Source organism: Salvelinus fontinalis, chromosome 4 (assembly GCF_029448725.1).
Source record: "Salvelinus fontinalis isolate EN_2023a chromosome 4, ASM2944872v1, whole genome shotgun sequence".
Lineage (NCBI taxonomy): Eukaryota > Metazoa > Chordata > Actinopteri > Salmoniformes > Salmonidae > Salvelinus > Salvelinus fontinalis.
This window is the reverse complement of record NC_074668.1, coordinates 83,801,710-83,828,067: the sequence shown is the minus strand read 5'-3', so window position 1 is coordinate 83,828,067 and position 26,358 is coordinate 83,801,710. Positions and strand designations below refer to the sequence as shown.

The window sequence follows — 26,358 nt, the reverse complement described above, 5'->3', positions numbered from 1 at the left end:
TGAAGAACTGTGTGCTGAACGCCCAGTTGAAGAACTGTGTGCTGAACACCCAGTTGAAGAACGGTGCGCTGAACGACCAGTTGAAGAACGGTGCGCTGAACGACCAGTTGAAGAACGGTGTGTTGAACGACCAGTTGAAGAACGGTGTGCTGAACGACCAGTTGAAGAACGGTGCGCTGAACGCCCAGTTGAAGAACGGTGCGCTGAACGCCCAGTTGAAGAACGGTTTACTGAACGCCCAGTTGAAGAACGGTGCGCTGAACGCCCAGTTGAAGAACGGCGTGCTGAACGACCAGTTGAAGAACGGTGTGCTGAACGACCAGTTGAAGAATGTTGTGGTTATGGTGACCCAGAGAACGACTGTGTATGTGCTGCACAGGTTTAGTGTTTTAAAATGGTCACAACCATATTGCACATTGTTTTGGGGAAATGTGTCATTCAGTACAAACCTTCAAGTAATTAGCAAATGTTGAACCGAACTGAACGCACCCCTGGCATCTTGGGTCCAGATTTCCATCATCCCAATTTTAGCTTTTTTGTCAACAAGCTTCCAGGGAGCATTCAAACACACTTCCAAAATGTTGCACATGTACACATGGGAATTTACACACACACACATCCCGAGAGACTGTTTACTTCTGAGAGACTGTTTACTTCTGAAAGACTGTCTTCTTCTGAGAGACTGTCTCCTCCTCCAGATGGACAGGCACTCCTGTGGGATAGCACACACACACACACACAGACAAAATTACATTTCCCACACAAACACACACACATACACATACACATACACACACACACTCACATATACACACACAGACAAAATGACACACACACACACACTGAAAATAACATTGATCCAGACAACAAATACACAACACTACTATCTTTGACGCCCACTTGATTATTCGGCTGACCATTAAAAAGCCACTCTTGTAAATGGTGCATCCTATTGGCATGTTATTCCTATAACACCCACAGCACCCTGTAGCCTGCAGCCTGTTTCCTTTCCTCACTTAGCAGAGTCACCAGGACACTGACCCCACTGACACATCCAAACAGCATGACCAGCCATACACATGGCCAAAGCTCATTACCCAGCATGCAAGTGAAGCTCTTCATCGCAGGTCAGGAACCCTTTCACCGGGGGGGGCTGAAAAGACTCCAGCTCACAGGAACATAGTGAATAATGTATGGAGGTGAGTAGGGGAGCATGATCAAAGGATACTGTATAAACTGATGAATATGAGAAAGAGCTTGACAAAGGCCTCCAAAAGGTTGTTGTTTTGTGAATAAAATGTATCATTTTGGAATTACAAACGGCTGTGTGTTTTTAAGGGTGGTGGGTGTACGATGCAGCCTAACCCTGTCTATGATGTTTACTGTTTATAAACATTTTCCACATGATTACAATTCTATTGATCGATCTATTAGGCATAGCACGTAATGATACATTAACAAAGCATTTGTAACCTGCATTTGCCATGACTGAGCACCACCACAGATCCAGAAATCTTGTTGTTTATAATGCAAGAAGTCATGCTCTTATGAGAACCTGCTTCATTAGCTTAATTATAGCCTGTAGTCTACACACACAGAGACACACACAAAGTCCCCTAATCTGCAGTAAACAAAAATACATTTGTTATTGATTTGCTTAATGCATTTTACATTGTGAATGTTTCATCTGGAGTAAATATGTCTGAAAATACCACAATTACCTCGCTGTTTCACAGGTTAATGAGTAGAGCTCCCAGCCCGGTTGTACACAAACAGAGTAGAAGGACACACTTAAACATTGGTCTAGTGAACTTTAAAAAAAAAATGGGATTCTGGTACTGCTGTCATGAAATCAAATGTGTTGTACGTTTTCAGCCAGGTCACAGCCTATGTTGAACAGGGATGACTCAAGACTTTTTTTCTTCTCAAATTAAAACAGTACAAAAAAGAGCAACATGAGAACTCATATCACACAACACGAGAACTCATATCACAACATCAGAACTCATATCACACAACATGAGAACTCATATCACACAACATGAGAACTCATATCACAACATCAGAACTCATATCACACAACATGAGAACTCATATCACAACATCAGAACTCATATTACACAACATGACAACTCATATCACACAACATGAGAACTCATATCACAGCATCAGAACTCATATCACACAACATGAGAACTCATATCACACAACATGAGAACTCATATCACAACATCAGAACTCATATCACACAACATCAGAACTCATATTACAATGCCACTTGAGAGGGTTCAATATAAGTTTAGTCTAATTCTGCAGAAATTCAATGTTGGTGACTGAATACAACAGACTAGATCTTGGTCTCTGGATAGCAGGTAGCCATCCCACCTCTGCTCATTTTCATACAGAGTTGTAGTATCCATCCACATTCCACAATATACCTTGTAGCATATAGCTGTAGTCATAATGAATCAAAACCTCCTTACCAGATCATTTTAAACTGAGGGCCATATATGATCACAATTTATGTTTTCACAACTGTTTTTGCTTTGAAGCATATTGAATGAAACATACTTTTATCCCATTTAGTTAAAATAACAGACATAAACGACATATAACAGAAATAAACGACAATCTTCGATTTCATTGGCCATTGCCTTTCTCACCGGAGCCTCTCACTGGTTCGTCAAATCTCCACCCTCTCGTAGTGTCTCGCGGTGTCAGAGTGCTAGCAGTGAGAAGCAGATGCGCGATTGTGTCCACATTAAATGTTGCGCGAAGGTAAGGTATACTGCCTCTTGTGAAAAGGAACATTCAGAGAGAAGCCAGCTATCTACCTAACCTGCACTGAAGTCATTGATTTCAGCATCCCTGGATATTCAGCACTATATCTGAACAGGACATTTATTGAGCTTTTGTCGGAGGTAAGTCACACGTCTTTCAGCATTCTCTGATGTTTATTATTGACCATGTAACGCTAACGTCTGTTTGCAATAATTTTCCATTCTCCACATACACAGCCAGCTGCTAGTTAGGACAACCGTCATATGTTGTTCAGACAGTAGAGCCATTTCCGTCGCTATATTTGCCGTACTAGCTTGTTTGCTAGCTAAGTAGCTAGCTAGTTAGCTATCATTGTATTTGATAGGATGTATTGAAGTTACATTTACAAGTTAGCTAGGGAGCTAGCTGGCAGGCTAACGTTACAGTAGTGGACCAGCCAGCAATGTTTTAAGACATCAGCTGGCAGCTACGTTGGCTTCTTCTGGTAGACACACTCGTACAGCCACAGCGGGTAACGTTAGCTAGCTAGCTATATGTTTTGCAAGTTGCACAAAAACACTGACTAGGTATGTTGTTCAGTGTAAAGGGATAAAGAAAAGAAGGAAAGCCACATTTGGGTACCTTAGCAGTGTTCATGCCCTCTTGACATTCTAGCAAGCTCCTGCTACGTGGCCAGTCTCTCATGCGTTCAACTCTGAACTACTGAGTTTAGGCGAGTAAACTAGCTAACTATTTCTAACTACCAGATAGTACAACATTAACACTTGAGTTATCCTGTCTGTATAATCAACCAACCCAACCACAATCAAAGTAGGTGTTACACTCCTCAGTCCAGTTTTAGAGTTTGGCAATGTTACCATAGTATAAAACTAGTCAAATTCATCTACGGGTGTCTTCACACAGTCATCTTTAAAGCGAACCCTGGGGATTGCCCAAAAAAATCAAAATAACTCACTTCACTTTGTGTTCACACTGCCCTTGCATTTGAATGAGGACTAAACTATTTTTGCCAGTTCACCTATTTTGTTGTCCGAGTCACATTGCTATGTTTAGAAGGGACCCAATATCTTTTTCCAATATTCATTCAATGCACTCTGCAGGAAAGCCATTCAATCAGAATGTGTTATTGGACAGCTAGATATACCTACTTTGTTGATGAGACATAATGATTTTAATCAGAAGACACTATTCACATGCAAATATTATGGTAACAGAATATATAGCAGAAGAATAACTCCAGATTACATAATGCTGTCATTGAAAATTGTTAACCCAATGTTTGGTATTGCCGCTTTTGAGAGTTAGAATAAATGTTGTACCCTAGTTTGTGATTCTCACCAAATACAGTATATTATCTCCTGACACTATTCAAACCCCACAATCAAATAAAGTCTATGAAGCTCTCTTAGCCTATAGATTACATATTGCAAAAAAAAAAAAAATCTGAACTAAACTCCATGTGCGTTCTTGACAATAGCTAATCAATATTCAAAATAGCAACAAAAAAATTCCACAAACCTGCACATCTCTCTTTTGTGGCTCTAATGTGAGGGGTTATGTCAGGGAAAACGATGTTGCAGTAGTCTAGTGTGTGGTGCCGGAATAACGACATGTAATCCTGGGGAGATTTTTGTTCACATTATCCCAAAAAAGTCAAGCGAACCGAGCTCGGGCCACCTCTCAAGATGGTTTCGGTTCGCTTCGAGGGCTCTTTTGAGGGGTCTGAGTTCCTTTGGAATGTTCACACTGTACAATATTTTTTTGCAAACAGCATTGCGTTCACCAAAATTGTCTGAAAGGGACCAAGTGTGAAAACAACCTGAAACAGGGGTGTCAAACTCATTTTGCCCAGAGGGCTGTATGTTTGGCACCCCTGATCTTTAAAACAAGAAAAAACTGTCACACACCCCAGTCAATTCTATTCTATCCAGCCTCTTCACTAATTAAAGGAGGTTCATCCAGCTTCACTTTGTCCTGTCAAACTGTTTCTGCAGTCTTGGATACAGTGACTTTCTGGGGCTTTTGTGTGCTCTGGCTGAGCCCACTTGGCTGTTGTGTGACTGCATCTCTCTGGTCTGAGAAGCAGTCTTTGCTCTGTGCGCTCTAGCTAGCCTAATGCCTTCACAAAATTAACACAATTTGACTTTTTCCACTTTTTTTTTGTTACAGCCTGAATTTTAAATGGATTAAATTGAGATTGTGTGTCACTGGCCAACACAATTATTTATATATACACAAATAATTCCACTTTGACATTGTGTGTCACTGGCCAACACACAATACCCCATAATGTCAAAGTGGAATTATTTGTGTATATATAAATAATTGTGTGTTGGCCAGTGACACACAATCTCAATTAAAAAAAAAAAAAATATATATATATATATATATTACACAAATTTAAAAATCTGAAATGTCTTGAGTCAAGTATTCAACCTTTTTCTTATGGCAAGCTTAAATAAGTTCAGGAGTAAAAATTAGATTAACAAGTCACATACATTTGCATGGACTCACTCTGTGTGTAATAATAGTGTTTAACATTTATTTTATAATGACTGCCTCAGCTCTGTACCCCACACATACAATTATCTGTAAGGTTCCTCTGTAGAGCAGTGAATTTCAAACACAGAACACAGATTCAACCACAAAGACCAGGGAGGTTTTCCAATGCTTCGCAAAGAAGAGCACCTATTGGTAGATGGGTAATACAAAAAAAAGCAGACATTGAATATCCCTTTGCGCATGGTGAAGTTAATAATTACGTTTTGGAGGGTGTATCAATACACCCAGTCACTACAAAGATCCAGGCTCCCTTCCAAACTCAGTTGCCGGAGAGGAAGGAAACCGCTCAGGGATTTCACCATGAGGCCAATGGTGACCTTAAAACAGTTAGAGTTTATTGGCTGGGATAGGAGAAAACTGAGGATGGATCAACAACATTGTAGTTACTCCACAATACTAACCTAAATGACAGAGTGAAAAGGAGGACGACTATATAGAATATAAATATTCCATAACATGCATCTGAGTTCCAATAATGCACTAAAGTAAAACTCTAAAATGTGGCAAAGAAATTAACTTTTTCCTCAATACAAGGCACTATGTTTGTAGCAAATCCAACACATCACTGAGTACCACTTCATATTTTCCAGCATGGTAGTGGCTGCATCATGTTATGGGTATGATATTAATCGGCAAGGACTAGGGTGTTGTTTTAGGATAAATGGAAACAGAATAGAGCTAAGCAGAGGCAAAATCCTAGAGTAAAACCGTGTTCAGTCTGCTTTCCAACAGACACTTGGCGACAAAATCACCTTATATATGTGTGTGTATATATTTGTGAATACATTCTCTAGGCACTGTATATGCCAAAAAAGCCACAATGGTTTGGCCTTGGCAGTGTGCACTTTTGTCAGCGACTGTGATTTTGTAGTTCACGTGTCCTTCCCATTTCAAAGTCCTCTCTCCAATGAGTGTCCTTTATCAGCACATTTTGTCGTACTTTCTTGAATTATTCTTTCTGTGATTGAAGTGCAGAGCTAGCTGATGCTCAAAGGAACGGGGCATCAGTTGCTATTCAGACTTCCAAAAGAGACTCATCAGTGGAAATGCCTTTTCATTCATAAGCACTTTTTAAAAGACCTGGGGACTACATCTTTTCTGGAAATGTGATGAATAATGGGCACATTGGGTTTAGAGTTTCATTTGAGATTTCTGCTGCAGCCAATGTTCCCTCTAAGCTGTGCGCGCACACACAGTAGTCATGAGACGCGCAGCTCCCTGGGACTGCAGTGGAGAAATATCAGCCCGCAGAGTGTAGCTTGAGATTAAACTTCACTCAACTTTCTAGAGCAGTGGTCACCAATCGATCGATTGGTCAATCTCCAAGGCATTCCTAGTCGACCGTCAAACATTTCTGTAAAAACCCCGACGATAAATCCTTGTTCCTATTTTTTAAAATTTTATTTGTCTCCTGCTTTTGGCGGTAGGTGCACCCGGGTAGGGGAACGGTTGCCATTTTGAACCATTTCATGTGTCTGAAGGTACAAACTCTCCCTTCCCGGCGAGCCCAGAGAGTAAATCAAGTTCATTAAAGGCCTACCGCTGTCCAATCGGTTGGCTCAGATGACCGTGTCTGCAGTAACGTCGCAGGCGTTAAAGAAAGCTACAGCAAAGTTGATACTGTGAGATTTCAAACTGTTTAAAACCACGAGACTCTGAGTACAGCAAAGATACTGTTTTTATGACTGAGTTCATGTTTAAGTTCTTACTCAGCAATGTCAACACTTTGTATTCAACACTTTTATAAGCCATGAAATGTGTGTTCTTCCTATTTCCACTCAGCGCCACAACAAGCACTGCAGCAGTAATGAATGAGGAGGAAAGTGTATCTATAGGCTTGTGTTATTTGGGTCTTTTAATATCAAGGAAAATTTATTTTTCTCTGTTCATAGGAGTAACATGAATATGCATGAAGCAGAAATAATGCAGTGCGACTGGAGTTTAGCCATCAGCTGGAAGACGGTGTTTCTTTTTGGTCAGTGTAGGAAAGGGAAAGTGGAGGGGTGTTGAGAGGCGGACCCTCAGTCTGCTGCTCTCGCCCTCCGCTGAGAATGACCATCAGATGCAGGCACCATCAGCAAATTATTTAAATGTATGCTCACTCATCTGTTTTTTGAATTGTAAACTGGGTGGTTCGAACCCTGAATGCTGATTGGCTGACAGCCGTGGTATATCAGACCATAAACCATGGGTATGACAACTTTTTTATTTTTACTGCTCTAATTCCATTGGTAACCAGTTTATACTAGCAATAAGGCACCTCGGAGGTTTGTGGTATATGGCCAATATACCACGGCTAAGGGCTGACTGCAGGCACTCCACGTTGTGCATAAAAACAGCCCTTAGCCGTGGTATAATGGCCATATACCACAAACCTCCGAGGTGCCTTATTGCTAGTATAAACTGGTTACACCTTCCACCTTGGCCAAATACATTTAAATTCAGTTTTTCACAATTCCTGACATTTTAATCCTAGTAAAAATTCCCTGTCTTAGGTCAGTTAGGATCACCACTTTATTTTAAGAATGTGAAATGTCAGAATATTAGTGATTTATTTCAGCTGTCATTTATTTCATTACATTCCCAGTGGGTCAGAAGTTTACATATACTCAAGTAGTATTTGGTAACATTGTTTAAATTGGGTCAAATGTTTCGGGTAGCCTTCCACAAGCTTCCCACTAAGTTGGGTGTATTTTGACCCATTCCTCCTGACAGAGCTGGTGTAACTGAGTCGGGTTTGTAGGCCTCCTTGTTTGCTCATGCTTTTTCAGTTCTCCCCACCCATTTTCTATGGGATTGAGGTCGGGATTTGTGATGGCCACTCCAATACCTTGACTTTGTTGTCCTCAAGCCATTTTGCCACAACTTTTGAAGTATGCTTGGGGTCATTGTCCATTTGGAAGACCCATTTGCGACCAAGTTTTAACTTCCTAACTGATGTCTTGAGATGTTGCTTTAATATATCCACCTAATTTACCTTTCTCATGATGCCATCTGTTTTGTGAAGTGCACCAGTCCCTTCTGCAGCAAAGCACCCCCACAACATGATGCTGCTACCCCCGTGCTTCACGGTTGGGATGGTGTTCTTCGGCTTGCAAGCGCCCCCCTTTTTCCTCCAAACATAATGATGGTCAAACAGTTATATTTTTGTTTCAGCAGACCAGAGGAAATTTCTCAAAAAAAGTATGATCTTTGTCCCCATGTGCAGTTGCAAACCGTAGTCTGTTTTTTTGTGGCGGTTTTGGAGCAGTGGCTTCTTCCTTGCTGAGCTGTCTTTCAGGTTATGTGGATATAGGACTCGTTTTACCTATGGATATAGATACTTTTGTACCTGTTTCCTCCAGCATCTTCACAAGGTCCTTAGCTATTGTTCTGTGTTTGATTTGCACTTTTCGCAGCAAAGTACGTTCATCTCTAGGAGGCAGAACGCATCTCCTTCCTGAGCGGTATGACGGCTGCGTGGTCCCATGGTGTTTATACTTGCGTACAATTGTTGGTACCTTCAGGCGTTTGGAAATTGCTCCCAAGGATGAACCAGACTTGTGGAGTTCTACAAAAAAAATCTGAAGTCTCAGCTGATTTCTTCTGATTTTCCCATGATGTCAAGCATAGGCACTGAGTTTGAAGGTAGGCCTTGAAATTCATCCACGGGTACACCTCCAATAGGCTAATTGACAAAATTTGAGTCAATCAGAAGCTTCTAAAGCCATGACATAATTTTCTGGAATTTTCCAAGCTGTTTAAAGGCACAGTCAACTTAGTGTATGTAAACTTCTGACGCACTGGAATTGTGATACAGTGAAATAACCTGTCTGTCAACAATTGTTGGAAAAATGACTTGTGTCATGCACAAGGTAGATGTCCTACCCGACTTGCCAAAACTACAGTTTGTAAACGAGAAATTTGTGGAGTGGTTGAATAAAAGTTTTAATGACTCCAACCTAAGCGTATGTAAACTTTCGACTTAAACTGTGCAACACCACCTTGTGCCTTATTGCTTGAATATATTAAAAAAGGTCTCCAACAACAATGCATTGGCAGCAAAGACAGTATGCAGTGATAATGGGCCTATAGTTTACTGCACAAACCTTATTGCTACAGTACTGTTTTTAATTGGTTATTAATGTTGCATAGGCTTACGTTTAAGTCATGTTAATAAATCTAAGCGGTAGATCTCAGCGACTCAACGCAATGTTAGCCACTTTCAATGCAACACTACCCAAAACAAAATACATTTGCTATAGGCAGAAGGCATCGGAGTAGGATTCTATTGCATTGACATGCACTACTCAGCCCGTAGTGCAGCCATTTTTCCCGCCAAAGAGGAGTCACAAAAAGCACAAATAGAGATAAAATGAATCACTAACCTTTGATCTTCATCAGATGACACTCATAGGATTTCATGTTACACAATACATGTATGTTTTGTTCGGTAAAGTTCATATTTATATCCAAAAATCTTATTTTACATTGGCGTGTTATGTTCAGTAGTTCCAAAACTTTACGGAAAAAGCATAATCTGAGAAAGGCGCTCAGAGCCCAAACCAGCCAGAGAAATATCCGCCATGTTGGGTAGTCAACATTATTCATAAATATCATTATAAATATTCACTTACCTTTGATCTTCATCAGAATGCACTCCCAGGAATCGCAGTTCCACAATAAATGCTTGTTTTGTTCGATAATGTCCATTTATGTCCAATAGCTTCTTTTGTTAGGGCGTTTGATAAACAAATCCAAAAGTGCGATCTGGTCCATTCGGACAAAACATTCAAAAAGTTATATTACAGGTCGAAGAAACATGTCAAACTAAGTTTAGAATCAATCTTTAGGATGTTTTTATCATAAAAGTTCAATAATGTTCCAACCGGAGAATTCCATTGTCTGTAGAAAAGCAATGGCACGAGAGCTACCTCAAGTGAAAGCGCGTGACTGAGAACGAGGCTGTAGGCAGACCCCTTAGTCAAACAGCCCCCCCCCCCCCCCCCCCACATGAGCAGCCTGAAACGATGGTTGACATCTAGTGGAAGCCTTAGGAAGTGTAAAATAACGCATATCCGACTGTGTATTCGATAGGGGTGAGTTCAAAAACTACAAACCTCAGATTTCCCACTTCCTGTTTGGATTTTGTCTCAGGTTTTTGCCTGCCATATGAGTTCTGTTATACCCACAGACATCATTCAAACAGCTTTAGAAACTTCAGAGTGTTTTCTATACAATACTAATAATATGCATATATTAGCATCTGGGACTGAGTAGGAGGCAGTTCACTCTGGGCACGCTATTCATCCAAAAGTGAAAATACTACCCCCTATCCCAAACAAGTTAAAGGGGCAGTGCTGTATTTGAGAGAGGTTTGAAATAGGCTAGGCCAACAGGCAGAGGGTAACTGTTTGATTCTCTGTAATAATGGTATGGGAATAATAATGCATTTTATTTTGTAAAGTGGTTTCTTGCATCAAACAACATTTTCAGTCAACTTGGCCTCTGTTAAAACTGTAACTTAAAGTGGGTACACCCTCAGTGTTCAGTCAACGGGCTGGTAGTTGCACTGTATTTTCACTATGTTCAAGTTTGCACTCAGCGTACTTTACATTTTCTCAGTGCTTTGGCCTCAGCCCTGTCTAGTTTGCAGTGTTGTCTGATCAAGTCACTTCACCTCAGCAGTTTACAGGACTTGCTGCAGCTGCTTCCCCTTCAGGTCAGGCATGGCTCTAGAAAGAATTTGCCTGAATGAAATGCTTAGGCCTTTCCCTTCATTGCTTATTCAGGTTATGTCTGAAATGTGAATATGGAAAAGATCTGCCTGTCTTCACAAGAGCTGGATAGTCAACCACAGCTGTTTTTCTTAGCAGGTGTCTGCAAGCTCTGCTGTTTCAGTGGAATGAACTTCTGGACCACATTGGTCTGAGTGGATATTGTTTCTGTGTTCTTACAAGAAGTCTTACAACTCTTATGCATAGTGCTGAATTGACTGTTTTGCTAATTCTCTTGAGCCTGGCTCCACCTCTCAGGGAGGGCTTTCAATATGTTGGATGTTGCGTACACACTAAATTGTAATTCCTGCATTTATTTAGAAACAAATGAATTCACAGCTTTGATTTAATGCAGCATCAGTGGTAAGTTGATTCAACAGGAATCTTTAGTTCTAGGTGAAAGTGTTCAGTTAATTACAAAGCTTTTTTCCTATGTGGCTCCTTGTGCTATGTGAAGTAGACCTGTATTAAGGGTGCAGTAGCTGGAGAGGCAGGTGCTGATTGCAGCCAGAGGATCCAGCTAATTTACAAACAGTGGACAAAGGGCCTCAACTCTACTTCTCCAGTCAGCTGCTGGAGCCATCTCTTTCCTCAAGGGGCTCGGCTTTGGTCGCATCAGGGCAAAATGCTAAATTATTTTATAAAGTCATTGGGAATACATGGGCCTTTTGATGTGCTTTAGTGGCGGCAGGTAACCTTGTGGTTAGAGCGTTGGACTAGTAACCGAAAGGTTGCAAGATCAAATCCCAGAGCTGACAAGGTAAAAATCTGTCGTTCTGCCCCTGAACAAGGCAGTTAACCCACTGTTCCTAAGCTGTCATTGAAAATAAGAATTTGTTCTTAACTTACTTGCCTAGTTAAATAAAGGTGTAAAAAAAGTGAACCGAAAAGTCATGTTTAAGACATGTAGGTGAGGCTAGCTAGTCGCTAGGACTACATCAGGCCCAATGTTAAAGGCCTGGCTTGTAGTCTATTTTATTTTAAATGTTGCTGTTATTTCAGTCGTGTTATTCAGACTACTTGAGAACTGGAATAGTAGGTGGTTAATGCCCCCAGTGTCTGAACAGATGTGGGAAGCAACATTAGCCAGAGCACTAGGCTACATGTGTGAGGAACCGAGGTTCTGTAGGCTAAATGGTGTGGGGGAATGCAGTGTTCAGGGAAATGTTGGTGTCTCTAATTTGCATGATGAACTAAATTAGTTCTGGGTTTGAACAAGCTTATGTTATCTCAGCTTACCACCCCGTTCTATTGGGAGCAGTTATCATCTTGGCTAAATTAATGAATGATAAGTTGGGATGATTATCAGACTGTCAAAAAGTAAGCTAATTATTGTGTGTGTGGGAGGCTTTTGTATCAGTTGCTTTGCATTAGCCTAAAGAGAGACGGCACCGTCTAGTTTCCTGCCACAGATAAACACATTTCTTCTGTTTTTTCCACTTTTATTGTTTGAAGGAGTCTTGGTAGTTCTACTTCCTGTTCCGTAGCTTTGGAAAGCAACCCTCAACAATGAGCTGCTTTTATGAGCTTTGAATTATGCCAGCTGAAGAAATAAGTATTCAAGGAATGTTAACATTTCTGTGCCATGAGGAGATGCCATTGTCTCTGGGGTTGTTGCCTGCCGCCCATCAAAGCAGAGTCCTTCAGAAGACTGAGTGGCTTTATGACACTCGTTTGGCTTTGTCCTGCCCTGTGGTGGTTTGTGGGAGGTTATCAGAGGTGGGGTGTCTGGGGCCAGGCATACAGGCAGACGGCCACTCTGTGCTGCTCATACCCTACTGGAGCACACTAGGACATCCTCTAACTGTCATGTCCTTTTGGGACGTGGCAGTGCTTGAACTTCTCCCTTCGTGTTTTCTGGCTAAATTGCGTTTCAAGGACCCACGACCATGTTAACTCTTGCTCTTAACAAAGTGTTCCGTCGGCTTGTTTTCAGTGAGGCTTACCTACACGGTGTCGACCCTAAGTCATTGTCATCAGTGACAAGTTTATCTAGCAAACAACCAAACCATTATTTCAACATAATACAACTTAGTATGCTGCAGTGGTTTAAATATCCAATTTTAACAATATAACAGCTTTCTCAGTAATGTATTTCTGAAATTGAATTAACACAAATCTCTTGGAAATGTAAAAGTCTCCCTGTCAAGGCTGTCTTTCAGGGCAAGTCTTCGGAATAGTCCAGGTATAATTAGAGATGGACCTAGCAGCAGTGTAGCCTAATAATGATGCAGTGTTTTTACTAACATCCTAAATCTCTTCTTATTGTCAAGGTTGTATGGAAACGTTGTAGCTGTAATCTGTGGCTCATGTGACTTCAGTCTTGGTAGTTACACTAGTTCAACGTTTCAACCCATAACCTACACACACACTCATCAGCAACCCTGCTTTCAAGAGCGACAGTTTACAACCAATGAAACAAACTTCGTCCACGCATAATTAGCACTTAGCAGTATGTCTTGATAATCGCTAGTCTCACCTGCAGTGCCTTGATAAGATGCAAAACTTTCCCTCCCATTCTCCTTTTAACTTTTGCTAAAGCTTTGGGGAGTCTGCCAAGGCCCACCAAGTGCTTTGATTAAGAGGCATATGATATTTCAGTGGACTAATTATTCTGGAAGGTGCAAAGGGAATTTTTAATAGGGAGTTTGGCTGAGAACAGGTCTTGAGCACAAAGGAAGCTGAAGTGAAATGGGAAGAAGTAAATTGGTCTTCACCGTTTTTCAGATGAGGCCTTTTCTGCTGTCTTTTTGTTTTACTGCAGCACCTCTTAATGAGCGTCCGTAGGAGTCGTTCCATGTAAATTCAGCAAGCCATAACACCCACCATCTCAGACCATACAATTTATTTTCATCATGAGCGAAAGCAAATGGCTCTCTACCCAAAGTTACAAATAAAATGTTGTGATCTGTTCAAAATGGGTGGCTTTTGATCATGTTATTGGAATCTTCATGACTTATAATAATTATGGTCCAAATTGGATGTTAGGTACTATATTTATTGAGTCCTATAAATTAAAAGGACCAATTTGGGTGTAATCAATTAGCTTAGTTTCTCAGACCAAATAATATTTCAGGAATGCTAATCTTATTTCTAACTACATGAACAATTTCAAAACGACCTTTAGCCATCTTGAAAGGAGATTTTGAAAAAATAGGAATACGACTCCTGGTAAGACTGTGGGCCTGTGCAGGCCTGGCCAACTAGCTGGGTCTCATTTGGTTGCCTCAGGACCTCTGTACTCTAAAATGTTGGGTCACTGGCCTGTTCCTTGGCTGCCTTTTTTTTTATAGGCTCACTGTCAAGCAGACACTAATAGGTAGACTGATAATCTGCCCCAATGCTTCAGTCACTTGAGTGGGCTCATCGAGGGGGTTTAGTCTCTGATACCGTGAGTGGAGCGTTAAGCCAGGCGCCCCATCGAGACTAATAATAGTGTAGTGCTGGAAGGCCCTGCCCTACTTTGGCTCCTAGCTGGACACTTCCTGGAGCCTGCAGCCCTGTGGTACACAAGTCACTCCGGTCATTTGGATGGCTGGGTTACTGGCTGGCTAACTAACATTGCTGTCAGCAAGACTGCTAAGATGGATCATCCTACTGTGCTTCATTCAGCCCTGCCATTAAAGTTCAACACAGTTGTGGTAAAACAAACGTGCAAAGTTTTCTGTACTTTGCAAGAACCAAAAGGAGCCATGAATATAAACGCTCTAATGGATTGGAGTCATTTTGAGAGATCGATAAAACCTGAAAGCCAGCAAAGGTTTTAGGGTGCCCTCGCAATCAATACGCTGCCTGTGTTGCTGGTTTGAAAAGGGCAACACAGACAAACAGGGTTAACGGTGCAAAGTTTACCTAGTTCTTGAGGAATGGATACTTTTGAGGGGGTGGAGTTTAGCAAGAGGCGAGATCTGTTTGCTGTGGATGGTTTCCATAAGAGTTCCCCGGTCAGTTCATTTGTTGAGTCACAATGGGGGTGTGACAATCCCTATTGATAGTTAATTTGATGCGTCTCCATGACACATGGCTCCAGTTTCCAATAGTGTGTAGAACAGTAGTTAATAAATACATGACTGATGCAGAAAAGACTAGGGGAAGTATTTTAAAGTGCTCATGATGTCTCCAGTGTGCTCTGTTTTTAACTGAAGTATGCAAGTCTGCATTCAAACTGTGGAAGTTAGTCCCATGTCCTGATTTCAAGTGTGCATGGATGACTCCCCATCTCGTCACTTCATTGTACAATGGTCTTTCTGTTGAGGCCCTTTTGCTTTAGGGCCACTTTGTCACCCCGGAACGACAGCAGAGCTTCTGGGAGCCAAGAGATGTCAGGAAGGGCCTGGCTATTATTGTCTCATCTGAGAGAAAATAAGTGCTTGAGAAACTAGACACTTTCACCCACAGACTTCTGTTTTCTGAGTGGTTTCTGAGTACTCAATGGGCATTCATATCACATTTTAATGTTCATTTAATGGCTGATTCACGCTGTTTAACATTTTTGAACAGCGCTTGGTGATTTAAAAAAAAAAAATGGGGCTGTTGATGACATGGTGCAACATCGCATAGTCAGCTGATTCAGTGTGATGGTGACCATGCATCATTGAATGCCTCATTAATTCAAACAGCTGTCCAATCATTTCTATATATTTTGTACTGAATGGTTCCTTTTTATAACAGTGCTGTATGTTATCTTCCTAAATATTACCATGGAGTAGCCTAAATGTGGACATTGCTCATTTTGCTCTCATCATGGGTCTTGGTGAAATACAAAGTATTACACAACTTTAAGACAGACTATTTCCTCTTTTTGAACATCACTTGTTTCCCCGAATGCTGTTTTTTTCTGACTGAGTACTGGCTCTTGGAAATGTGGTGTCACTGTTACCACAGCATGGAGACTACCCCCTACAGACAGCAATCTGTGGGACTGTGAGCCTGACGGTTAACCCCCTCGCTGGGGCCCCTCAGGGCACCGTTGACCATGACCCAGTTCACAGTCCTAAACCAGACGGCACTAATGCTCCCCGACCCGGGGTGCTCTAATCCTCAGACGCCCCCCTTCCCCGGCAGCCCCGGCAGCCACATCAACAAAGAGCTGGCTTCAGCACCCCGGCACCAAGACCAACAGAGATGGAGTTGTGCTCCCATCCTATTATTCACTGTACTCTCATTATGGCCAGTAGTGAATGGAGGGGGCTTTCAGAACAATGTCTGTGCTGCCTTCGGGGCCAGACTTCCTGGTCGATGCCAGTGTTTGTGCAATAGCCTGAATGTCCAGACAGGCTCACAGGGACTAAGGTGGGGGTGCTCTCTCTGAGGATTGGGAATATCTGGTTGGCTGCTGCTGCTGAGCCAATGGAAAGCTTGCAGCTCTCCCTGTTGTCCTGTGGTCTGCTATGACAGACACTGGCATGAGGAGTAGTGGCTATGGACACACGCCCACACAGACACACACTGTGGTGTTGGCCTGTGGAGTCACACTGCTGCCTTGCCAGGATGGTCCTCTCAGGCACTGGCACCGTCTGTTTAGGAGTCCATGGAGCCCATTCAGCTGAATGTATAGAGGGGTGTTCCGGAGTGTCAACTGAGGTCCATATGACCCTAATGTCATACTAACTGGCTGAGAGCCTTCCCTTTGTTTTCACTCCGTTTTGAGCTCCATTTTCTGTCTTTCAGTTGTTCAAACAATGATGGGAGAATGGATTGGAGCGTAGAACGGTTGTTGGCATTAAAAGTGGAAAACCATGTTTGTCTTGCCTGTTCTTGGTATTGTTGCTGTTTTGACAACAGCCAATGGGAGGAGTACAGTGCTTTGGGAAAGTATTCAGACCCCTTGACGTTTTCCGCATTTTGTTACGTCAGAGCCCTTTTCTGAAATTGATGAGAATAATATATAATTTACACAATCTATGCACAATACCCCATAATGATAAAGTGAAAACCAGGTTTTCAGAAATGTTTGCTAGTGTATTAAAACTAGAACACAGAAATACCTTATGTATTCAGACCCTTTGCTATGAAACTCAAAATTGACCTCTGGTGCATCCTGTTTCCATTGATAATCCTTGATGTTTCTACAACTTGATTGGAGTCGACCTGTGGTAAATTCAATTGATTTGACATGATTTGGAAAGGCACACACCTGTCTATATAAGGTTCAACAGTTGACAGTGCATGTCAGAGCAAAAACCAAGCCATGTGGTCGAAGGAATTGTCCATAGAACTCTGAGAAAGGATTGTGTTGAGGGACAGGAAGAAGTTTGGAACCACCAAGACAATTCCTAGTGTCCGGCCAAACTGAGCAATAGGGGGACAAGGGCCTTGGTCAGGGAGGAGACCAAGAACCTGATGGTCACTCTGACAGAGCTCCAGAGTTCCTCTGTGGAGATGGGACAACCTTCCAGAAGGACAACCATCTCTAAAGCACTCCACCATTCAGGCCTTTATGGTAGAGTGGCTAGACGGAAGCCACTCCTCACTAAAATGCACATGACAGCCCACTTGGAGTTTGCCAAAAGGGACCTAAAGGACTCTCATACCAGGAGAAACAAGATTCTCTGGTCTGATGAAACCAAGATTGAACTCTTTGGCCTGAATTGCAAGCATCACATCTAGAGGAAACCTGACACCATCCATCCGGTGAAGCATGGTGGTGGCAGCCTCATGCTGTGGGGATGTTTTTCAGCTGCAAGGACTGGGAGATAAATCAGGATCAAGGGAAAGATTAACTTAGCAAAGTACAGAGATCCTTGATGAAAATCTGTTCCAGAGCGCTCAGGACCTCAGACTGGGGCAAAGGTTCACCTTCCAACAGGACAATGACCTTAAGCACACAGACAAGTCTCAATGTTCTTCAGTGCCATTGCCCGGACTTGAACCCGCTCGAACATCTCTGGAGAGACCTGAAAATAGCTGTGCAGCGACGCTCCCCATCCAACCCGACAGAGCTTGAGAGGATTTTTATTTTTATTTTTTAATTTTTTACCATTATTTAACTAGGCAAGTCAGTTAAGAACAAGTTCTTATTTTCAATGACGGCCTAGGAACAGTGGGTTAACTGCCTGTTCAGGGGCAGAACGACAGATTTGTACCTTGTCAGCTCGGGGATTTGAACTTGCAACCTTCCAGTTACTAGTCCAACGCTCTAACCACTAGGCTACGCTGCCGCCCCTCAAGTAGAATGGGAAAAACTCCCCAAATACAGGTGTGCCAAGCTTGTAGCGTCATACCCAATTAGACTCGAGTCTAATCGCTGCCAAATGTGTTTAAAAAAAGTACTGAGTAAAGGGTCTGCATATTTATGTAAAGGTAATATTTCAGTGTTTAATACATTTGCAAACATTTCTAACCATCTTTTGCTTAGTAATTATGGGGTATTGTGTGTTTGTATTGAGGAATGTTTTTTTTTAATCGATTTTAGAATAAGGCTGTAATGTAACAAAATGTGGAAAAAGGTCTAGACAACAGTCAATGGGAGGACTGTGTCTAGACAACAGCCAATGGGAGGAGTGGGTCTAGACCTACACATGCTCCATCATTCTCTATTCATGCTCAGATTGAAATGATACCTGGACCAGCCATCGTAGAAAAGGAAAAGCTTTCATTGTCATTTGAAATGGTCTCCATGTCAATGTTGCCTGTTATCTTGTAAAATGACAACCATGGCATCAAGTGGATACAGTAGGCTATCTGTAAATGGCTGCTGCTGTTAGCCTGTTGAGGCGGGTGTCTGGAGAGGTCGTGCATTGTAGGGACGTTAATGTTAAAACGTAAAAAATACCTAACCCAAAAAGTTTTTACCGTAGCACAGTCGGTGAACTATTGCTACCATGTACGAATGGGGAGGATCTGTCGCAATCACTACCGTGCACCAGGGATGTGACGAATGGGGATTTATTTTTCAATTTTTGGGGTGTCGTCCTTTCAGATTGTTGAGCATTACTCTACCTCAATTCCACCGTGCAAAGTTTGCTGCATTTCCTTCTCATTTAACTTCTCAGTGTTGCCAAACAGGACGTTGCCTGTCGTTGCCTGCCTCTCTCTGCCGTTTTCCCTACTGTTAACGATGACGTGGTGGTGGAGAGTCGACTCCAAAATAATTTATTCCTTGACTCCTTACAGATTCCCATTTCTGAATCGACTCCTAAGAGTCAGTGTTTTTGGAATGTAGAAGGATTAGTTGTCGTACCTCTGAGAATACAAACACTCACTTGTTTCAACTAGAGAACTAGTGTTTCAACTAGATGGCAAAGTCATAATTGGCTATATCATGAAAATTCATAAACTACAATGTGCTTTTTTTTGTTTTCATTTAAGGTTAGGCTAGCAGTGTGATTGAGGTTAGGATTAGGTTTAAAATCACACTTTGGGTCTCCTGAGTGGCACTGCGGTCTCAGGCACTGCTAGAGGCATCACTACAGACCTGTGTTTTTCCATTTGTCACATCCCTAGTGCATGGTAGTGATAGCGACAGATCCTCCCCAGTCCTTTAGCTCACTTCCTACCACCGGGAACTCCTGCCTCGACCTTTCGCACCCTCCATGCAGCATGTTGTCAGGGGCGATATATTAAAAAGCGCCAGTCATCCAGAAACAGCGTGGAAGAGTGCTTATGCCTAAACCACATGGCGGCCCTCCTCTCCTCAGCAGATATAGCCTTGTGATCCTCCACACACACTGTCTATTAGCCTGTACGTGCCTGTGTTAAATCCTTAACGGAATGCTGAACATCCTGAGAAGGCATCACTGATTGTAAACGTTGCTTAGTGTCTTGTGTTTTAATATCATTGGTTGAACTTTATTTGACATGTAGGCCTATATTTTAATGACATTTTAGCTCATCACTAAACTACTAATACTTTACATATGCAGACCATTGCTCAATATCAATAAGTGTTAGGATAGTCATTATCAGAAGGTTGTTGGCTCTATTTGCAGTGACTCCTTGATGTTTCTCCTAAGCGAGGAAAGCGCGTATGCAAATATGACCGGTGTCATAGGAAGGACAGCGGTAGGGCTTCATAAGTATGAATAACGACGCAATTATTTTCCATCCATTTGATAACACATGGAGCCAGTATAATAAAATGTCCCTGGGCAGCCATTTTCCCTCCACCATCATGAGCACCACCCACTCCCACCGTAGAGTCTGAAAGGATGCCTCGTTAAATAGTTCTAATAGCTGCCTTTACAAGCCAGTGCCTGGATACAAACTGGCTGTCTGACTTCCTCCTCTCCCAGGATAAAATGACTTCCCTCCCTGGATGCCTCGAGTCACACTCACACATGATTGGGCTTGCAAATGAAGTTTTCCCCTTTGGACAGATAAGAGCAACCTTGGCCCTGGAGACGCAGTAAGTCTGTTTTCTTTGGCCGTGGACAGGCCAGCTCCTCCATCATCAGCACTTTCTTTAGCTCTTCCATCACATCCTCCACAACAGCCCCTCCCTCAACAGCCTTTGAGGCGAGGTGGGTCCCCAGACTGATGAAGCACTTTGTGGTCGAGCCACCGTTGGTCATCCGATTTGATGCAGAGCACACAGAGGAATGGAACCGAACCAATCAGCTGGCCACCTTTCCTCATCCTCTTTACGTGGTGTGGGGATCGCACCTCCTGAAACGTTGTCTTTTTGGGAGGACTTAAATGAACGGTATTGTTCCACAGTTGGTTATAGACGGGTTAGTTGACAACGTCAGGAAAACGATGTGCACGCTTCAATGGGGCAGAAGTCAGTGTGTTGTGATTCTGGATGTGCAGAGGGCTAGCAACAAGGAAGAGGGAGAGGAAAATAAATCCTGGCATGTGGGGAATCGTAGGTGGCTTGTTTCAGCTAGTTTTATCTTGTGCTTGATGCAATGTCTTGTTTTGAGGTGTTTTTACTGACGTCTATGCTAATGTGGCAAATTCACTAGCTAACCCACAGCTGTAACAATATATTTGAGAAGTGCTCATTGTGCTAATGCATTTATTGACATGTCAAATATATTTAGAAAACGATCTAAGCCAGGGGTCTGTAACCTTTTTCTAGCATGAGAGCTACTTAATTTTTTAAATAAATGATTAGTATTACTTATTTATTTTATAGCTTCTCCTCTACACTGCAACTTGTCTCCAGGTCCTTGGTGTACAAGATATGTGTTTTCTGTGAAATATACCTGATCAAATAATGGTTGATTTAAAAGTATTTGTCAGGACATTTTCCCATATGCTGTTTTCTGTATTAAAATATCTGGTTTCTGGATATATTTATTCGACTCTATTACAATATTCGTAGAGAAACAACTGATTGATATTCTGATAGGGCCGGGGGTATACCGCATTTGACCGACCAACACATTTGGTTCCTACCTTGTCAATAATTCCTCCCTGGTTTATTAATTCATTGTCAAACAGCAATGTATTCAAGGTGCTGCCCAATATATTCCAACTTTAGAATGAGAATAATCATTATATTTTCATGATACCAACAGTTCACCAATTAACTAGGCCTATATTTTCATGTCCATATCATGCTGCATGGCACAGTGTGAAAATTATGGATTTTTTGTTGTTGGATTGAACAGTATAAATGGATAAAGCCCCATTTTGAAATCACAATTTGTCTTATCACGCTGAGGTTATGAACTACTGAAAAAGCAAATCTAGAACTTTTATTATTGAGAAACATACAATACCGTCAAATTTTGATAGACATAAAATCATATCTCCTAGCCATATGTTCTGAGTACATTTCAATGCTTAACACATTTTTAATTTGTCTAATTCCCCTTTAGTTGTCCATCTAGAAAGATAAATGTGTCAGTCTAGCGATTTCTGTTTCTGCTGGTAGGCATACTGCTGCAGCACATGTCATGGCATAGTTTGCAAAACAATGGACTCCCAATGTAATCAAATAATGATTTATAGTTCTGTCAGGTAAGCCTAATCTGCAATTAACATTTTCATTTAATGTTTTTGGGGAAAGTCTTTGTCTACTCTACTCACAAGACCGATATCATTAGCACCTCTAACAGGCTAAATACAGAGTGGTGGACAAACACGTGCACCAGATGGCAATATTGCTGGAAATTATTTGCCAGGTATTGTTATGTTTGGCTTTTTAAGCCAATGGTGGCTAAACAGTGGTGGGATATTGTCAACATGGCTTTAATTGGATAGTAGGCAGGAGCGTTATGTTTATGACAGTCTGGTTTGACCCCGTCTGTTTCGACCCCCGTCTAGTTTAGCCCTCTTACCCCGTCTGGTTTGGCCCCGTACCCCATCTGGTTTTGTTGCTAAACAACCAACCTGTCTAAACCGTGCACATTCAGTACACACACACACACACACACCTCACACGTTTGTTTTCACACTGCTCAAAATGCTGTGATGTCTTCAGCTCCATTGGCCCCATGTAAGACCTGTCACCACTATCATCAGATCTCATGTGCTGAGAAGTCGGGCCAATGCTCTGTAACAGCTTTGTTTTCTTCACAATATGTATCCAACCTAAAGATGGCGCCGGCAGAGGGTTGCCTCGCTTCTAGTCCTTAGGAAACTTTGCACTATTTCATTTTATAATCTATTATGCTGCACTGTCGGAACTAGAAGCACATTCATTTTGCTACACTCGCAATAGTATCTGCTAACCATGTGTATGTGACCAATACAATTTGATTTGAAATTATTTAACTCTCTCTCCTGAGATTGGACTATTCTGAAAAAGAAATGACTTGTAAAGGATGGTTGGTGTTTATGACAAGGATAATAATAGAATGGAGTGGGGAAGGATGTTTTGAAGGGCAAACATTATTGGTGTTATTCTGTAAGAAACAGAGGGTAGTTGGTTGGCTTTTTCCCCAACTAGGTCTTTGTAAACTTGACAGTCCAGAGATAAAAGTATGAAGGGAAGTGATCTCTCCTTTGCAGGTTTTCTTTGAGCGCCTGTTCAGAGTGTACACACCCTGGAAAGTGCTTGCTTGTATTGCATGTTGCCTAGTTATAGGCTGTAACATGTTGGGAAGCCATAGGCCAGGGTGGGCTAATGGCAGTGGCCAGGGTGGGCTAACGGCGGTGGTCTAACGGCAGTGGCCAGGGTGGGCTAACGGCAGTGGCCAGGGTTTGCTAACGGTAGCATCCCTTCCTTTGAGGAAGAGAAACACCAGGGCTAGCTGATCATTTGTTACCTTGGTAATGATTGTTACTTTGGTAATGATTGTTACCTTGTTGCCACTGAGGAGAAAAGATTTGGATGTGCTTTCAATTACAAGGCTGCACATCAAAGAACATCAAGAGAGATCTTTGAACACGTCTCGCTGGAACCAAGATGTTCATTTCATGTGTTTTATCTTTTAGATCGAAAGCCTTCACTAAGGTTGTTATGACAATAGCCTTCAAAGGTGATGCAACCATTATCGTAGCAAATGACAAGCAGCTTTTCAGTGGCAGGTTGTAGCACGGCCATATCTTAACGCTCCTCACCGCCATGACTGAGGACTGATGCACCCAGGTGACGTCACCCCTGAAAGCTGAGCTCTTCATCCTCTACTTCCCTTTCATCTTCTCCACACCAAAGTGAGACTGCAGCACCTTTCATTCTGCCTCAGTGGAATATTCCAACATAGGGACCCCTCCCCCCCACCACCACCACATGGCCACAGAGGCGCTCAGAAGCCTCACTAAGAGGATTTCAAATGGAGGCGGTCAGTGCCAGGTAGAGGTCAGGCCAGGTTGAGCTTGAAAAGAGAGCCTCTGCCTCTGAAGAGGTAGTGTGTTGGAAAAGTTCTGAGAATATTTCTGCAGGCTAGGCGTCTGTAAGCGGTGCGCTGGTAAAGTTCTGAATGCTTCTGCAGGCTAGGCGTCTGTAGCGGTGCGCTGGTAAAGTTCTGAATGCTTCTGCAGGCTAGGCGTCTGTAGCGGTGCGCTGGTAAAGTTCTGAATGCTTCTGCAGGCTAGGCGTCTGTAGCGGTGCGCTGGTAAAGTTCTGAATGCTTCTGCAGGCTAGGCGTCGTAGCGGTGCGCTGGTAAAGTTCTGAATGCTTCTGCAGGCTAGGCGTCCGTAGCAGCTTTGGCAACAACAACAAGCTTTGGGGTGATTATTGACTCCCAGCTTTTCTACTTTTCATCTTCTTCCCCATTTAATATTTATAAAGAGGTTTTTAGAAGTCCATATTTAGTTATTCATTTCATGTAATCCTCCGCCCTAAAAGCATTCTGCTGGAGTTTACTGAGCTTTAGCGGAGATATGCCAGAAAATCCAGACCCATGCGATTTCTGGCCTGCATTCCAGTGGAGGCATTTGGGAGTGTTCTACTCGCACCATTTCTGCAATGTATGTGGCGTGTGAGAACTTGCCATATGTCATCTCTAATAACGTACCTCCTGCTTTATATAATCCCCGTCTGTGGCATTGGGAAAACCTGTGCCAGTCATTTTGAGTCCTGGTCACGTGCTAGAGTAAATGTGTGCATCTCACGTTTTTTGTTGAAGTCTATGGTCTATTTTCCTCTATGAACGTTGCTGAAGTCTGTGCGTCTGCAGCAGGTCTGTGCGTCTGCAGCAGGTCTGTGCGTCTGCAGCAGGTCTGTGCGTCTGCAGCAGGTCTGTGCGTCTGCAGCAGGTCTGTGCGTCTGCAGCAGGTCTGTGCGTCTGCAGCAGGTCTGTGCGTCTGCAGCAGGTCTGTGCGTCTGCAGCAGGTCTGTGCGTCTGCAGCAGGTCTGTGCGTCTGCAGCAGGTCTGTGCGTCTGCAGCAGGTCTGTGCGTCTGCAGCAGGTCTGTGCGTCTGCAGCAGGTCTGCAGCAGGTCTGTGCGTCTGCAGCAGGTCTGCAGCAGGTCTGTGCGTCTGCAGCAGGTCTGCAGCAGGTCTGTGCGTCTGCAGCAGGTCTGCAGCAGGTCTGTGCGTCTGCAGCAGGTCTGCAGCAGGTCTGCAGCAGGTCTGCAGCAGGTCTGCAGCAGGTCTGCAGCAGGTCTGCAGCAGGTCTGCAGCAGGTCTGCAGCAGGTCTGCAGCAGGTCTGCAGCAGGTCTGCAGCAGGTCTGCAGCAGGTCTGCAGCAGGTCTGCAGCAGGTCTGCAGCAGGTCTGTGCGTCTGCAGCAGGTCTGCAGCAGGTCTGTGCGTCTGCAGTAAAGAGTAAGTGAATCTGTACTTTCTGTAGCGCTCCTAATGTGAGGAGCAGCTGAGTAAATATTATCTCACCTCAACAACAAGGTTCCTCATCTCTCCTCCTCTCCATTCTATGTCTTATTGCCCTCCAAGACTAGCTAGCCTTGGTAACATTGTACTGCTCCCTTGCTGCCTTGCCAAGCAGCCCGTTCAGACAAAGCCCTGTCAGTGATGCCAGATTTGAAGAGTTGTGCTGCTCTGCTGGGTGACTCTAATATCCTCAGCTCTCCCCTCCCCATCTGGAGGACGTGTGGAAATGACCTGGCCCAGCGTCATGTCCAACCCCGTAGGCGCCTGTTTGTAAAAAATACATTTGTCACCAAGTGAAACCACGCCGCTTTTTTGTCATTTTTCAAACGATAGGGTTTACTTTTTAATCATTTGTTCGTTTCACACCATTACCTGCCACCGCACTCGTTTTGAGATGAGAAAATGATTTTCAGCTGAGAGCTTAGAATTCAGAAATTCATCCTGTTGCTTAAGGGTTCGGTGTGTGTCAAGGCAGGTGTTAGCTTTTAATGCCAATGTTCTGAGAACTGAGAGAGCTAAGACTGAGGCTATGTACACAAGGTGAAGTTTGAAGGGGTACATCTCTCAGGTTTTTCAATTTCCCCCCAAGGCCTTTCTGTTCTCGCTCACTCAATCTACAGATACGTTGAACCATTTTACTAGCAAGCCTCCATGTGAATACTGACATTTCTGTAGAAATCCTAAGCATGGTGAGATTACGGGCCTTGCATATTGAACTCTGAATTAGCTTTTCTTATGAGCTCAGGTCTACTTAGTTTATTTTTAACTGTGGATACCTCCCTGACGTTCCAGGTTAATACATGAGAGAAGTACTAAGTCAGATGGGCTGTATATCACTTTTATATTAGCCTCATGCGCCGAATACAGTTATTTATCTAAGGTGCTACTAATTATCCAAGTGGGTTAGTCTTATTGAATCAACATGTTTGCTAAGGCCATCACCCAACGGAAACCCTTGGTACCCGTCCAAGTTCTAAAATCGGTTTAAAGAGGAATGCTCTGCTGCTGTCATTTCTGCTGCCTTGACCATTGTTGATCTAATTGTTTCATTAGGCCCCTGACCTTCCAGTTCCCCCAGAGTGAAGAGGCATGTCTCT

At 42.8% G+C, this 26,358-nt stretch overlaps 1 protein-coding gene across 1 annotated transcript in view; it reads left to right on the top strand.

Moving 5' to 3' along the window:
- Positions 1-2,708: 2,708 nt before the first annotated feature.
- The window catches only part of glceb (glucuronic acid epimerase b), a gene marked incomplete in the record, with an annotated part of 90,814 nt that continues 67,164 nt past the window's right edge, over positions 2,709-26,358 (top strand). The window contains 1 exon segment of the mRNA XM_055921706.1: positions 2,709-2,921.